General features: G+C 43.3%; 1 protein-coding gene across 1 annotated transcript in view; it reads left to right on the top strand.

Annotated features, from left to right (window-relative positions):
* PTPRN2 (protein tyrosine phosphatase receptor type N2) overlaps positions 1-16,899 on the top strand; it is a 1,552,619-nt gene that overhangs the window by 881,639 nt on the left and 654,081 nt on the right. The gene's annotated exons all lie outside the window — the stretch shown is intronic.

Raw genomic sequence — 16,899 nt, 5'->3', positions numbered from 1 at the left:
CCGTAAAGAACATGTATTTAGTGATGGACAAACATCTGCCGGGACGGTTCGCGAACGCGAACGCGCGAACACTGATCAAATGTTCGCGAACCACAAGTTTGCGGCAGGGTCCCATTCATTTTAATGGCAGGCGAACCTGAAAAACCTTCAGCTCATATTTGCAGCCAAGAAATAATTACTAGAAGTGCACAAATAGTCCAACAACATGGACAGTGACACCAGATGTTTTATTTGAATTTGCGATCTCCATTCATAATTTTTTTAAATGCAAAATATCACTCCAGTAAAAATTATTTGTTCCAATAACGCTTGTCCCTCTATATACCTGCAGTATTGCAGCAGAATCGCACACAACTGCCGCACAATACAAATGCATTATAATATACTTTCTAACATAGAAAGTATATTATAACATTGTACAAGGAAGGCAATCCATTAGAATATACATGAAGATAAAACGTAACCTTTAATAATGTTACTATGAGGGTCCGTTCACACGTCTGTAAGAGTTTTGCTGATCCGCAAAACACGGACACCGGCAATGTGCATTCCACAATTTGCGGACCGCACATCGCCGACACTATAAAATGCCTAATCTTTTCTGCAATTGCGGACAAGAATAGGACATGTTCAACTTTTTTTGCGGAAACGGAAGCGGACAGTACATTCCGGCCCAATTGAAAATGAATGGGTCTGCACCTGTTCCGCAAAATTGCAGAATGGATGCGGACCCATTTTGCGGACTTGTGAATGGAAAAGATATCTCTTAAAAATGAAAATAAATTAAATTATTAAAGTTAAGCAAAAAGCATAGATGTGGTAGGCAATAGCAAGTGCTCGGCGGCACTAAATCAGGTGCTCGGCGGCACCAAATCAGAAACCATATGTCCTACCACAATCCGGGGGGTTCCAGTGTACATCGATGAATCCCGGAGAGAAAGCAAAAAACATCTATCCCTGGGCTAGATGATGATGTGGTATTGACAGGGTGGGCAAAGAACTGTCCCTGATATTGCCCTACAGGGGGGTGCTATTCTGGCCCTGATAGCCTAACCACAGACCACCCGCCCTGATAAGAGCGACCCCATCCGGAACTTTACCCTATATAAAAATGGCCCTAGTAAGCCCCTAGGCCGCTGATTCCAGGTGATCACTATATAGATCTACTGGTATGTGTTTTTGACTCATTATAAAAGTATATTATAAGTATATCGCACCCCTCTGTGTATCACACCTATCGATAGCACACCTATACCAGTCCTTAAAAGGACTTTTGTGGCCCTATTAGCTAGCGTTTGGTGTCCCTAACAGCCTGTCCCTGCTCCACACAGCAACCTCTCCCTACACTGGCAAAACATCTGAATGTAAAATGGCGGCCAGATCAGGTTTATTTATAAGGTAGGGGTTATGTCCATGTGCTGAAATGTCTCAATTAGCTGTCCTGTACCACCTGATGGATGTATCATGGGTCAAAGTTCTTCACAATGTAAAGAATATGGCGGGCGCGAATATCTTCATATGTTCGCATGTTCTGCGAATCGCGAACACGCAAAGTTCGCCGCGAAACAACTGCTGGGCGAACCGCAAGGCCATCTCTAAATGTATTGTCCCTATCTGTAGTTGCAGCTCCACACATTAGCCTTGCCGTGCACTTTGTCAGACACCAACAGGCTCAAGGACTGGCCCACCTTCTGTTTTACATGTGTGTGCAGGGCGGTTACTGCCTTTTTGACAAAGAAATGATGACTTGGGACTCTCCACCTCGGCTCGGCACAAGCCATAAGTTCTTTGAAAGGTGCAGAGTCCACCACTGGGAAAGGGAGGGACTGCAGCACCAGCAACTTGGACAGGAGTGCTTTTAGCTTCTGCGCCGTTGGATTCATGCACACATACTGTTGTCTCTTGGCAATCACTTCGGTGATTGATTGCTGACGGAATGACTAACGAGGAGTAGGAGGGTGAGTAGCAGGAGCATCAGGACAAACAGATGATGGGAAGGACAGACAGCTCCCTTCGGCTAAGATGGTAGAGCCTTTACTGCCTGAAACCGGGTGCGCGCAACTGGGTGATGCAGCGGTTGCTACGGCAGGCTGGACCACCACATGGGAACTACGGTTTTCCCAGGCCACTTTATGGTGTTGCACTTATTCCAACATTGGCACCCTGGCCACGCTTCACCTTCTGTCCACAGATTCTACAGATGGCCATGTTCACCTCCTCCGGCGGCTTAACAAAAAACTGCCACACCGCCGTGAACCTGTGCACCGCTACTTCCCGGGCAGGTAGGCTCCTGCGAAGTGGGTGGTCTACCCCGGGCACGTATGGCTCCCGAACTCCCACTGCTGCCACCCTGCTGACTTCCGGCCACGCTAGTGCCTTGCTCACAGGCAAACTTAAGACAGAGATGCGGGGAAAAAAGAAGAGGGGATTAGTCACAGGCTCCTTTGGATGTAGAGAGTCTGGGATATCCAGGCAGGGCGCCAAAGGAGAAAGGTTGTAGTATAGAGTCCTGGATATATTTCGGGTGTATTTTTTTAATTTTATTTGGTTGCTAAGAAGGTGGTAGCCTGCCACAGGTATAATGTCCAGATAGGAGTTAACCTGAAGTGGACATGGTACAGGAATGGAAACACAGAAGAAGGAAAAAAAAAAAACTGTATACGGCGCCAAATGCCTCAGGGGTAATCAGCTGCTTGTAGTTGAATGGTAAAACATGGGGTAGTTATATTCACGGTTTTAAAATCACAGTGTTTATGTAACCAAGCAGAGTTACTTTTAAGATTGATAATAATAGTACTTTAAAATAGTACATTAAAAAGCCCCCTGAGAACATAGAAAATTTTCAAGTAAAAACTCACTTCACCCAGGAGGGGGCAGGATGGGATAAAGCACATAACACCCACTCTGCTTCCTTCTGCGCCTGGGTCGCCTATAGGGTTGTCCGTGGAAAAAACGGCAGTCACAGCTGGAACGTCTGGTAAATTTCCTTTTTATTAGCACAGGGTATGGGTAAGGGTGGGCTCAACGCGTTTCGGGGTCACCAAGGATGCCCTTCATCAGGAGCATGAATACATCACATTTGTTTGCAAGCATTTATACAGTAAAAAGAGCGCCAAAAAGCTGTAGAAAGGGCGCTAAAGGCGGAGGAGGAAGTGATGTCACTTCCGGTATGCGTTCCAGAGTGGAGCGCATGTTGGCCGGCTTAGATTTTGAGTGGGTTCCGGTTTGCGTTTCAGTTTGGAACTCACCGGAACCTTGATAGTGAGGTGTCTGGCGCTGGAAGGGAAGTGATGTCATTTTAAGACTGCGATCCAGCTTGGCACACTTAGAGCGACTTAGTGTTGAGTTCCGGTATGCGTTTCACGGTGGAACGCATCGGAATATATGCGAATCGAAAACAGATGGGTATAATTTCTGAAATAGTGTGGGTGAGTTATCTGAAGTGATAATAGGGGGCATGTGTAGTGATCACAGTGCATGGTGTTGGTTGGATTTCGGCTGTGTTTCTGTATATATGGGGACGGAGGGCAGGGGAGCGGGGAGAAAGAGTGGGTGTGATTTTGCACAGATGGATTCATTCAGGGAATTAACACAAATTAGGGGATACAGCAAATTGAAAATTACACAAAAAAGTCGCATGAATATATATTCACCACTATCCTTGAACCTGGAGTGTTTTTTTTGCAATAAATAAATGAATAACGTGTTTTTATATATATAATAAAATATGTGGCTCCTCCCTAGTATATATGTAGCCCATGTACCTACACAACAAGGTGTGCAAAGTATGGAGGACAGGATAAGGAAAGACGCATGGATTATACAGAAATTGTGCAGGAATTGTGGACAAATAAAAATGCAAACTGTATGTTTAGAAGGTAAAACTAAAAAAAGAATGGTAATAAAATAAATAAGCGGATAAAATAAAATAGAATAAAATAAATAAACATCAGACTGAAACATAGAAACATAGAAACATAGAATGTGTCGGCAGATAAGAACCATTTGGCCCATCTAGTCTGCCCAATATATCTGAATCCTATGAATAGTCCCTGGCTCTATCTTATATGAAGGATAGCCTTATGCCTATCCCATGCATGCTTAAACTCCTTCACTGTAGGTAAGTCTCTAAAAATATGATCTTGTTCTTATATCTAAAAGAACACGTATGTATACATATAAAGGGGTAAAACCTGAGCGTTTAGTCGTGTGGAGCTCGATAAAAAACGGAAACAATTATATTGCAAATGGTGCACTATAAGATTAAATGAATTGGTATGTACGATGCTCAAAAAATACATATGGAAATATATGGCAAAAGTGGGAAGGTCTTTAGATATATTGATCTATATTGATGGTATGGTGATACATATAGCTTTTTTTGCCAGTTTTTTTTCTCTTCTAGTTGTTTTCAGTTGTTTTTATGTTATTCGGAAAACCTATGATATGTTTTTCATTTCTTTATAATAAATTTTTTTGGGAGGTTTTGTTTTCATTTGTGTGTATATATATATATATATATATATATATATACTTATACTTTAGTTATATTTTGTTGTCGATGTCATGGTATTTAGAGGTTCTGGTTAGTAATTTGAGTATTCAATCGATTCATTCAGTCCAAAGGGTGTTAGTGTATTGAAGCGATAGATCCAGTGCATTTCCTTCTGGCAGAGTTGTTGATAAGAGGTGGTTATATGTTCTATAGGTGAAACTTTAAGTGATGATGGGTCCCTGTTATGTTTTTCTGAGTAGTGGCGGGATACGCTGTGGGTTAGAACGCCTCGCCTGATGTTGGAGCGATGCTCGTTCATTCTTTCTCTGACTGTTTGTGTGGTTCTGCCGACATACTTTAATTTGCAAGGACAGGTTAGTAGATATACCAAATTTTTTGTACCACAATGTAAATCTTGTTTGATGTTCCATATTTCGTTTGGGGCCTCTTTCGGTGTATTAAAAGACAACTCTTTGGTCCCATGGGTGATCATGGTGCAACATAGGCACTTTTTGAGTTGGCATTTCCGTATCCCTATCCTACTTGTATCCCGAGTGGTCCCTAATGGCAGTATCATTTTTTGCATCTCTAGTTTAGGGCAGGACGGGGCAATTAGATTCTTTAGACTTTGGGCCCTTCTGAATGTGAGGGATGGTTGTCTGGGTAGGGAGTCTCTTAGGATTGGATCTTTTAAGAAGGATGCCCCAATGTTTATTTAGAATCTGTCTAATGTTTTTATGTTTAGCATTAAAATGGGTAATTATGTTGTATTGGTATTTCTCATTGGTTGTGATTTTCGGTCGGGTGGGTTTGAGGGTGGTTTTTTGGTTTAGGGTGCATACCTTTTTTGCGGTGGTGTTGATTAGTCCTTTTGGATAACCTTTTTCTTTGAATCTGTTTTTGATAATCTCTAATTGTTCCCTCATTATTTGGTCGTTTGAGCAGTTTCTTCTGATCCTTTTCATTTGGCCAAATGGAATGTTGTTTTTCCATTTGAAGTAATGACAGCTGGAATATTCAAGATAGCTATTCGCATCGACTTTTTTAGAATGTGTTCTGGTTGTTATTTTGTTTGCTAGGGTTTTGATATGTATGTCTAAAAAAATAGCTTCCTGAGGGTCATGTTCAGAGCTGACATCTAGGCCCCAACTGTTGGTGTTTAGCTCCTTGACGAAGTTGACTATTTCTTTCTTTTCCTCCATCCCAGATCAGTATAATGTCATTGATGTATCTTTTATAGCATATAATCTGGTCATGGGAGAGGAGGCCTAGCTTTTCCTCAAAAAGGCCTACAAAAAAATTGGCATTGGAGGGCGCAAATTTTGTCCCCATTGCTGTCCCCTTGGTTTGTAGGTAGAATTTTTCATTAAAGGTGAAAAAATGATGGTGAAGGATGAAGTGGATGGACTTGAGAATGAAATCCTTTTGGACTGAGGGCATTTCACGGTCCTTAAATAAAAAATGTTCGATTGCTTGGAGGCCTAAATCATGTTGAATATTGCTGTACAAAGAGCTCACATCTAATGATTCCCAATGGTAGTTTGTTTTCCATTGGACCGTATCTAGTATACTGATTAGATGTGAGGAATCTCTGAGATACGAGGGAAGTTCGATGACATATTTTTGCAAAAATGTATCCACATAGGCGGATAGATTGGATGTGAGGGAGTCAATGCCGGATATGATGGGTCTGCCGGGGGGATTTTTTAGGGATTTTTTAGGGATTTATGCATCTTGGGTAAAAAATAAAAACGGGCTATTGTGGGGTGGTTGTTATAGAGGAATGCTTTCTCTTTTTTATTAATGATTCCGGAAGAGAAACCTGAGTCTATTAGTGACTGGAGATTTTTTTTTTAAATAGATGTTGGGTCGCTTGAAATGGTCCTGTAGTAGTGGTTGTCCGACAAGATTCTATTGGATTCTGCTAAGTAATAGCTGCGGTCCATAATAACGACTCCTCCCCCCTTATCAGCGTTTGTTATAATTATGTCGTTATTGCTCTTTAGGGCCTTGAGGGCTCTGTTCTCATAAGTTTTGAGATTTAAAGGATGTTTATTAGATTGAGTTTTTGTTAAAGTTTTAAAATCTTCAAGGACTAAATTTAAAAAAGTTTCTAAGTGGGGTCCTCTGCTTCCTAGGGGGTAAAAGGAAGATTTGGGTTTTAGATTGGAAGGTACAGGGTGTGTTTCATTAGAAACGACCGTGCAAACATCCTCGGATTCGGTGGGACTAGTGACCTCGGGGATGTGGGTTGGAAGATCATGGACCCCGTCCGTGAGGTTTTTGATGGAAAAGTGTCTTTTCAAGGTTAGTCTTCTGATGAACTGATTGAGATCGAAAAATAACTCAAAGAGGTCTGGATAATAAGTGGGGCAAAAAGAGAGGCCTTTACTCAGGAGTGATAGTTCTTCTTGTTTCAGAGGATATTTAGAGAGATTGAAGATTCCATTGGTTTTTGGTGTGATGGTTTCGTTGGTATTTGGTGGACTAGTGGAAGGGGATGGATTTAAGCGTTCTGATTGGGTTTGTTGGGTGAAGGCCGCAAGCTCTTTGTTTTTTTGTTTTTTGGTGTGTCTATGTCTGCCTCCTCTGCATCCTCTTGTTCTTTTATTGGTCTTTTTCGTGTCATTGGTAGTGGGCTGAAGAATTGTGATTTTCCGATTCTGTATACGGGGGCTCGGGTTGGGGGTGTAGTTGGTGGGGGTAAAAAAGGGGCTCAACAGTTGTATGCTCGAGATTACTTCATTTTTTTCCCCCAGACAACCCTATAGGCGACCCAGTCGCAGGAGGAAGCAGAGTGGGTGTTAAGTGCTTTATCCCACCCTGCCCCTCCTGGGTGAAGTGAGTTTTTACTTGAAAAAATGTTCTCACGGGGGCTTTTTAATGTACTATTTTAATGTACTATTATTATTATCAATCTTAAAAGTAACTCTGCTTGGTTACATAAACACTGTGATTTTAAAACCGTGAATAGAACTACCCCATGTTTTACCATTCAACTACAAGCAGCTGATTACCTCTGAGGCATTTGGCGCCGTATACAGTTTTTTTTTTCCTTCTTTTGTGTTTCCATTCACAGGCAAACTGCCACCCTCTTCTCCTGATGACTATGAAGCCCCTTTGTCACCCGGCTCCCAAGTCCGATCAGCTACATCATCATCATCATCGAGTACTGTCTGCACATCACTGATGTCCTCCTCAACCGTCTCATGATCAGGAGCCTGACCACTCGCAACACCAGCTCCCACGCCACTCTCCTCATCATTACTTGCCCACCTACCGGAGGAAGTGGCGCATGTCATCTCCAGATCTTGGCTGGGCAGTAGCTGCTGACTGTCCTCTTGTAGCTCGTCCTTGCTGAAAAGTGGAGCCGAGCCTACGGCATATAATACTTCTTGCACTGAGGGAACTGAAAATGACAGAGGAATGTTCAGGACAGGTGGGGGCACAGGGCTTGCTCCCGGGCCATGCCAACTAAGCACCGCATCCGAAGAACCCACCGGCTCTTGCCTGGGGATGTCTGATGTCACTTGGGACGAAATAGATGACCGAGTCAACCATTCAAGAACCGCTGGGTTGCTGGTCAAGACACGACTGCTAGATTACATCGGGAGCTCAGGCCTCTTGCTGCGAATCCTGCTACCACGCCCCCTTACTCTGCTGTGACCTATGCCTGCGCCAGAAACATTTAGGCCTCTGCCACTCCCTGTGCAGGGCCTGGCACTTCTCTGCCTGACATACTGTTAGATCAAATAAAAGAAAATTAAAACAACCGAAAAAAGTCTGTAATTTTCTCACTTCACCACACAACGGCAAATACTTTTTTGTGCCACTAATACACGCCAAAAAGGGCTTTAGAACATATAACTGCACTGCTGAACGGCAAATAGGCCCTTATTTTTTTCCACTTATACACGACACAAAAGGCTTTAGAACATATAACTGCACTGCTGAACGACAAATAATTTTTTAAATTTTTCCACTAATACACGCCACAAAAGGCTTTAGAACATATAACTGCACCTCTGATCTGCAAATATATTTTTTCTTTTTCCACTAATACACGCCACAAAAAGCTTTACAACATATAACTGCACAGCTGAGCGGCAAATATATTTTTTCTTTTTCCACTAATACATAACACAAAAGGCTTTAGAACAGATAACTGCACCAATGACCGGCAAATATATTTTTTCTTTTTCCACTAATGCACTCCACAAAAGGCTTTAGAACACATAACTGCATCGCTAATTGACAAATATATTTTTTCTTTTTCCACTAATAGACGTCACAAAATGCTTTAGAACATATAACTGCACCGCTAATCGGCAAATATATTATTTCGTTTTCCACTAATACAAGCCACAAAAGGGTTTAGAACAGATAACTGCACCGCTGAACGGCAAATATATTTTACTTTTGCCACTAATACACAACAAAAAGGGCTGTAATTTTAGCACTTCACCACACAATGGCTAATAAGCCATTTTTCCCATTAATACAAGCCAATAAATGCTTTAGAACATATAACTGCACCACACAAGGTCAAAAAAGATGTAGAAACATTTCCTTGTAATACCCACTGTTAATGCCTGTATCAAACAGCACTTACACCGTAATAAGAACGGTTTGCTGGAATTACAGAGCTGTATAATGGCAATTTGGATCCCCAGTCAGTGCAGCAGCGTGTAATAGGATTGTTGCTATTACCCAGGCTGTAACCTCCCCTATTGAACCCTGTTCAACATAAATACTGTGGAATGATTCCTCCCTATTCTTTCCCTACACCTTGAATAATCTTTCCTTGCACTTGTAAATAGTTTTTTTTTAGCGCAATTAAGTTTTTTCTAACACTGTCCCTAGCGCCTTCTGACATCTCTCCCTGCACTAAGTACACTGGAAAATGGCAGAATCCAAGATGGCTGAGGCTATTAATAGGCTTGTAACATCACAGGGCTGTCTGGCTGCTGATTGGCTGCATGCATGGCATTATGGTTAATCCCACCTTCCCAGAGTTCCTTGCTCCATGTCCTCACATGTGCAGCAGCCATTTTAGGAAAAAATGCGATTCGTTACCACGAAGCGTGAGGAAATTCGGCTTCTGTGCGAATAAATTTTTTCCTGAAATTCGGATTGAATTCCACTTCATCAACTTCGATTCGCTCATCTCTAGTCAACACAGCGCTTGGAGAAGACCAGTACAGCTGTTCTTATAGCACTTCACTCATACCTCCCTGCTGCTACTATGTACTAGTGAGCACTTCCATAATAGAAGCTCTCACTTTTTGGGGAAAAAAGTGCATCTTATGGAGTGACAAATACAGTTTATTTTGGAATACCCTTTAAAAGTATATGCTGAATGTATGGCCTGGTCGTATCCGGCTGTATACTATACAAATGAATATGGCAGCCAGTGACCCCCATTGTAAAAATGTTATACTGCATACAGTCCTTTATTTTTTGCAAAAGTGCTGACTGTGCTATTAAATATAGTTATAAAAGGTATTTTGACATACACTGGCCAGACATGAGCAAAGAGTCTTTGGATATGCTAATTATATACATCTGTAGAATATGTGTGAAATGCATGCCCTTATATCCACAGAATGTTATGTGCATTTCAGTATAGGCAATTGTATGCGGAAGTCTGTCTTTCTATCTGTCTTTCTATCTGTCTATCTATCTATCTATCTATCTATCTATCTATCTATTTATTATCTATCTATCTATCTATCTATCTATCTCCTATCTATCTATCTATCTATCTATCGATCTCTCTATGCATTATCTATCTATCTATCTGTCTATCCATTATCTATCATCGGCGCAGGCGCATTGAGGATGGAGCGGCCGAGCGGGCGCCCGCCTCTCAGTGCGCCTGCGCCGACTGAATACCGTTACAGCACAGGCGCAAGATCTTGATAGCAGACAGGGCTAGCCAGAGGACGATCCCGTTCTTAACAGAATCTACTGAGCCGAAATGATTAATTAGATTATGTATGCATAAATCGCAGTATAGGGATTATAAGTAAACCAAAAAAAAAAAAAATGTTTAGTGGGGTGACAGAAGCCCTTTAACACTGACTATAGGTTACAGTCCCCTTAACTGTGACCTTCACCGTTCCCTGCCCCTTAACAGAGACCTCCACAGCAACTGCTCTTTTAACAGTGACTGCCACAGTACCCTGCTCCCTCAACAGTGATCTCACAGTACCCCACTGCCCCTTTAATAATGGTCTCCACAGTCCCCTGCTCCCTTAACAGTGACCTCCACAGTGCCTGCCTCTTTAACAGTGACCTCCACAGTGCCTGCCTCTTTAACAGTGACCTCCACAGTGCCATCTCCTTTAAGAGTGACCGCCACAGTGGCTGTCCCTTTATTAGTGACCTCCACAGTACCCCGTCTCCTTAACAGTGATTTCCACATTAACCCGCACCCGTAACAGTGACCTCCACAGCAGCTTCCCCTTTAATAGTGACCTTCACAGTCCCCCACCCTCTTAACAGTAACCTCCATTTTCGACTGCCCCTAACAGTGACCTCCACAGCGGCCAGCCCTTTATTTGTGACCTTCACAGTACCCCGTCTCGTTAACAGTGATTTCCACAATAACCCGCCCCCTTAACGGTGACCTGCACAGAACTCTGTTCCCTTAAAATGTGACCTCCACAACATTCACCCCTTAACAGTTACCTCTACAGCACCCAACCCATTAACACTGACCTCCATAGCAGACCATTCCCTTAACTGTGACCTCCACCATTCCCTGCCCCTTAACAGAAACCTCTTCAGCGCCCACCACTTTAACCGTGACCTCCACCGTACCCCATCTCCTTAACAGTGATTTCCACAACACCTCACCCCCTTAACTGTGACCTCCACAGCAGCCTGCCTCCTTAATTGTGACCTCCACAGCATTCCGCTCCCTTAGTCATCTACACCACCCTACCTACAACTGTGAAGAAAAATGGCTGGGTTGTTATGGAAACCTTGTGTAAAACTGTGTGTATGTGGAGACTAACGGCCTGCGAGCCTCTGTTGGCTAAGGGTCATGTGACCGTGTGTATGATAGTTGGGATATGAGTGAAAGACCTGCAGGCTTCTATTTGTAGGTCATGTGATGGTGCCACATTTGCATTTTTTGGGAATATCTCAGGAACGTTACATGAGAATATCTCAGGAACGGTACATGAGAGCTGAGACCCGGTCTAAAACCTTCCCGGACACCTGATGTACCTATGTTCCAAATTTCGTTATTGTAAATGGAGATTCCTTTAGCGGACATACATACATACACTCAGCTTTATATATTAGATATAGTTTATTACCTTATCTGACCTGTGCTTGGAGGAGGCATTACAACACAATGGGGAAGATTTCTAAAAACTGATGTAAAGGAAAACTGGCTTCCACCTTTCCTTTTCCAAAGGAGGTCTGAAAAATGAAAGGTGGAATCTGATTGGTTGCTATCAGATCTCCCCCAATATATTCATTAAAATATAAAATATAAATAAATAAGAGCAAATGTTTTTTTAGATTTAGTTTGGCAAGGACCAATAAAAAATAACTATACTACAATGTGTAAATTTTTGGTACCATCATCTTAAAACAACCATCTTCCATGGTTAAAGGGAACCTGTCACTATGAAAATGCAATGCAATCTGCAGGCAGAATTTTATAGAGCAGGAGACGCTGATTGATATACTGTATAGCTTTTGCAGGAAAATTTTCAGTAAAACTTGTAATTTAGGCACTATGTGAAAAATATTTTTGAGGTATCAATATGGCATCAGAATTAAAGGGGTTTTCCCATGAAAAAAATCCATGTTTTTTTTCAACCAGCACCTGGATCTAAATACTTTTTAGTACTTTTATGTAATTAATAGTTTAGTATAACCAGTGAGTTATTCAATAAAATGGATCTACTGTTTGTTATTTTCTTTACTTTTCTGTTGACCTTGCTGAGGTGGTCACACATGCTCAGTTCCATCCTCCAACTGCCACCAGCTGTGTGTACTGTCAGAAGCTTTGACAGTTACCAAGAGAGAGCAGAAAGGACAGGCCCCCCTGGGAAAAGACAAACACCCTGAGCTGCCAGTCTGAAATAAATCTAGCAGAGCAATTGGAGCAATGACTCTGGGAAGCTCTGGATCCATGTGAGGTACAGGGCAGGTTCTAGCGTTGTCAGTGTTACAGCCGCTCTTCTGCTTACATGCCTCTGTCTGTGTCCTTCTTCCGGGCATGCCCGGCCACCTAGCTTGCTCTGTCACTCCACGCCGGCCTTGGGCTGCTTCTTGCCAGTAAAGCCTCTCTTCCTCTGTCGGTAGGGTGCTTCCACAGGCACCTAAAGGGTCAGCAAAACCTGTGGCTGGCCACTTTAGTTCCTAGCCTGCTCGTATTCTGCTAAGATGTGCTGTATGGTTTTGTACCATCTTTTACCTATTTTCCTAAATTGTGATCCTTCACTGCCTGACCTGACCTGTTCCTGATCTCCTTATTGACCCTTCGCTGCTTGCCCTCACTTCAAACTGTTTACCATATTACATGTACTTTGCCTGCCCTGACATCAGCCTTTCCCTTATTGGGTCAACTGTCAATCATGCAGAGACTAATCCACAATGCCGCTGCGCGGTGGTTCCCCTGCAGCAGATCTCTGTCGGGGGTAAAGAGTGAAAACCAAGGGACTGTCAGGATAACAACATTAGGTGTAGCCCAAAGTCAAATCTGTTGTTTGATAAAGTGGTTCTACACCCACTGCTTAACAGTTAGGGCTCATTCAGACGACCGTATGAATGAGTCCACATCCGTTCTGCAATTTTGCGGAACGGTTGCGGGCCCATTTATTTCAACGGGGCCGCAAACGATGCGGACAGCACATGGTGTGCTGTCCACATCCGTAGTTCCGTTCCGTGGCCTCGCAAAAAAGATAGAGCATGTTCTATTCTTGTCCACAACTGCAGACAAGAATAGTAATTTTATCATACTGCCGGCCATGTGCAGTCCATCATGACCGTCTGAATGAGCCCTTAGAAAGAGACTGTCATGTACTATATGATGTCTGATTTTCATTTTTTACATTACTCATAACCCCTTAAAGCATAAATACATTTTATCTGCGTATTTTTAAGAATAGGAAGAGCCTTAGAAACCCCCTGAGCTGTACAGGGGTGTCAGTATAAATATCTGGTATATTTATTCCGTTCGGTTGTATGATACAATATCCTGCAGAACGGATAAACTTGTCATAGGTCACTGATACCCATGTGGGTTGCGTTATAAGTCAACATGTCAGATCGTGGTGTTCTGGTTTCGGCAGCGCGCTCGCAGTGTTTACCCTCTCACACCTCAAATAGCTAATCAGCCAGTGGATTAAATGCACTCAACCTAAACGCTAAACCAGTCTTCCATCTTTCCACTTCATCATGCTGATTGATTATGACATCCCCCCGGTGCTGTAATAAATGTGAACACATGAAGGAGTGATTGGAAGCCGTAGGGATAACTCTAACTGGCTGGCAGCTTTATATATGTGTTGATACTCTACTACAATCTAGATAACTGCAGACGTCTATTCTTAACTTTTATTCGATCCGACATCAAGAAGCTGCTCTATGGTGCATGAAGTCTGGGCTCAGTGTAGAAAATGCTCCAGCTCTCCCCATCTAAAGGAGTTCAAACAAATTGTGCTTTCAATAACTACTGCCTAAATAAGTATTTTATTCAGTTCAGCAGGCGAAGTTGTCGTACTCTAAATATAGGAATATAAAGAAGAGTAAATACATGGACTGATCCCTTGGTGTTAGTTTTTTTTCCTTTCGATGTGGCTTTCTTGTTCAGTTCTCTTTCCTTAGGCATTGCATACATGGGGATGTTGCTGCCCAGTCCTTCAATGCATCACAACAATCTGAGAATTGATTTTCATAAATCCTTATTATAATTATACAAAAACATAGATTCTCTTCAAAAGGAGAACTCATCACCTTAAAAATGCAGGCAGAGTGTTATAGAGCAGGAGGAAATCAACAGATTCACAGCCTTTGCTCTATGAAGAGACAGTCCTATCAGTGACTGAAAGCCTTACCTCTATGAGGAGGTGTTCCTATCAGTGATTGACAGCGCTCGCTCTATGAGGAGCCTTTGCTCTATGAAGAGACAGTTCTATCAGTGACTGACAGCCTTACCTCTATGAGGAGGCAGTCCTATCAGTGATTGACAGCCTTCCCTCTATTAGGAGGTGGTTCTATCAATAATTGACAGCCTTCCCTCTATGAGGAGGTCCTATCAGTGAGTGACAGCCTTCCCTCTGAGGAGATGGCCCTATCAGTGTTTGAGAGGCTTCCCTCTATGAGGAGGCAGTCCTATCAGTGACTGAGCCTTTCCTCTACTAGGAGGTGGTTCTATCAATGATTGATAGCCTTCCCTCTATGAGGAGGTGGTCCTATCAGTGACTGGCAGCCTTCCCTCTATGAGGAGCTGGTCCTATCAGTGACTGGCAGCCTTCCCTCTATGAGGAGGCGGTCATATCAGTGTTTGAAAGGCTTCCCTCTATGAGGAGACGGTCTTATCAGTAATTGACAGCCTTTCCTCTATGAGGAGGAGGTCCTATCAGTAAGTGACAGCCTTCCCTCTATGAGGAGGTGGTCCTATCAGTGAGTGGCAGCCTTTCCTCTATTAGGAGACGGTCCTATCAGTGATTGACAGCCTTTCCTCTATAAGGAGGAGATCCTATCAGTGATTGACAGCCTTCCCTCTATGAGGAGACTGTCCTATCAGTGACTGACAGCCTTACCTCTTTGAGGAGGTCCTATCAGTGATTAACAGCCTTCCCTCTATGAGGAGGTGGTCCTATCAGTGATTGACAGCCTTCCCTCTATGAGGAGGAGGTCCTATCAGTGATTGACAGCCTTCCCTCTATGAGGAGGAGGTCCTATCAGTGAGTGGCAGCCTTCCCTCTATCAGGATGCAGTCCTATCAGTGATTGACAGCCTTCCCTCTAGGAGGAGGAGGACCTATCAGTGATTGACAGCCTTCCCTCTATGAAGAGGAGGTCCTATCAGTGATTGCCAGCCTTCCCTCTATGAAAAGACAGTGCTATCAGTGACTGACAGTCTTCCCTTTATGACAGGGTTTCTCAACTCTGGTCCTCGGGACCCACCTACCAGTCATGTTTTCAGGATTTCCTTAGTATTGAGCAGGTGATATAATTAGTGTCCATGCATCAGGACTTACCACAGGTATTCATTCTGTGGGATATTCTCAAATCCTGATCGGTAGGTGGATCCCGAGGACAGGAGTTGAGAAACTCTGCTCTATGAGGAGGCGGTCATATCAGTGATTGACAGCCTTCCCTCTATGAGGAGACTGTCCTATCAGTGACTGACATCCTTACCTCTTTGAGGAGGAGGTCCTATCAGTGATTGACAGTCTTCCTTCTATGAGGAGGTGGTCCTATCAGTGATTGACAACCTTTCCTCTATGAGTAGACTGTCCTATCAGTGAGTGACAGCCTTACCTCTGTGAGGAGGAGGTCCTATCAGTGATTGACAGCCTTCCTTCTATGAGGAGGTGGTCCTATCAGTGATTGACAACCTTCCCTCTAAGAGGATGAGGTCCTATGAGTGATTGACAACCTTCCCTCTAAGAGGAGGTGGTCCTATCAATGATTGACAGCTTTCCTTCTATGAGGAGGAGGTCCTAACAGTGATTGACAGTCTTCCCTCTATGAAAAGACAGTGCTATCAGTCACTGACAGTCTTCCATCTATGACAGGGTTTCTCAATTCAGGTCCTCGGGACCCACCTACCAGTCATGTTTTTAGGATTTCTTTAGTCTTGAGCAGGTGATATAATGCATTAGGACTTACCACAGGCATTCATTCTGTGGGATATTCTCAAATCCTGATCGGTAGGTGGGTCCTGAGGACAGGAGTTGAGAAACCCTTCTCTATGAGTAATTAGTAATCACTGAATAATGATTTTTATAATATGCAGATGAGCCTCTAGGTGCTAGTGGGGCGTTGCTGCACCACCTAGAGGCTCCGTCATCTCATCGTTTGGCACGCCCTTGTAAAGGTGATTGACATCCTCGGTCTCCTCCGTGCCCCCGCAAATAGTATTAGGCACAATGAGTGAAGGACGCTCGCCTTCTGCCATCCTTCACTCACTGCGCCTGTGCCTAATACTAAAATGGATTTGCGGGGCACGGAGGAGACTGAGGATGTCAATTGCCTTTACAAGGGCGTGCCAAACGGTGAGAGGACTGAGCCTCTAGGTGGTGCAGCAATGCCTCACTAGCACCTAGAGGCCCATTTGCATATTATAAAAGTAATTATTTAGCGCGAACGGCGGCAGGCAGGGAGATATAAGTCATACAGTTATGTTCTGCTGACATTAGCACATCGCTA

This window comes from Bufo gargarizans, chromosome 5 (genome assembly GCF_014858855.1).
Source record: "Bufo gargarizans isolate SCDJY-AF-19 chromosome 5, ASM1485885v1, whole genome shotgun sequence".
Lineage (NCBI taxonomy): Eukaryota > Metazoa > Chordata > Amphibia > Anura > Bufonidae > Bufo > Bufo gargarizans.
This window is presented reverse-complemented; position numbering and strand designations above follow the sequence as displayed.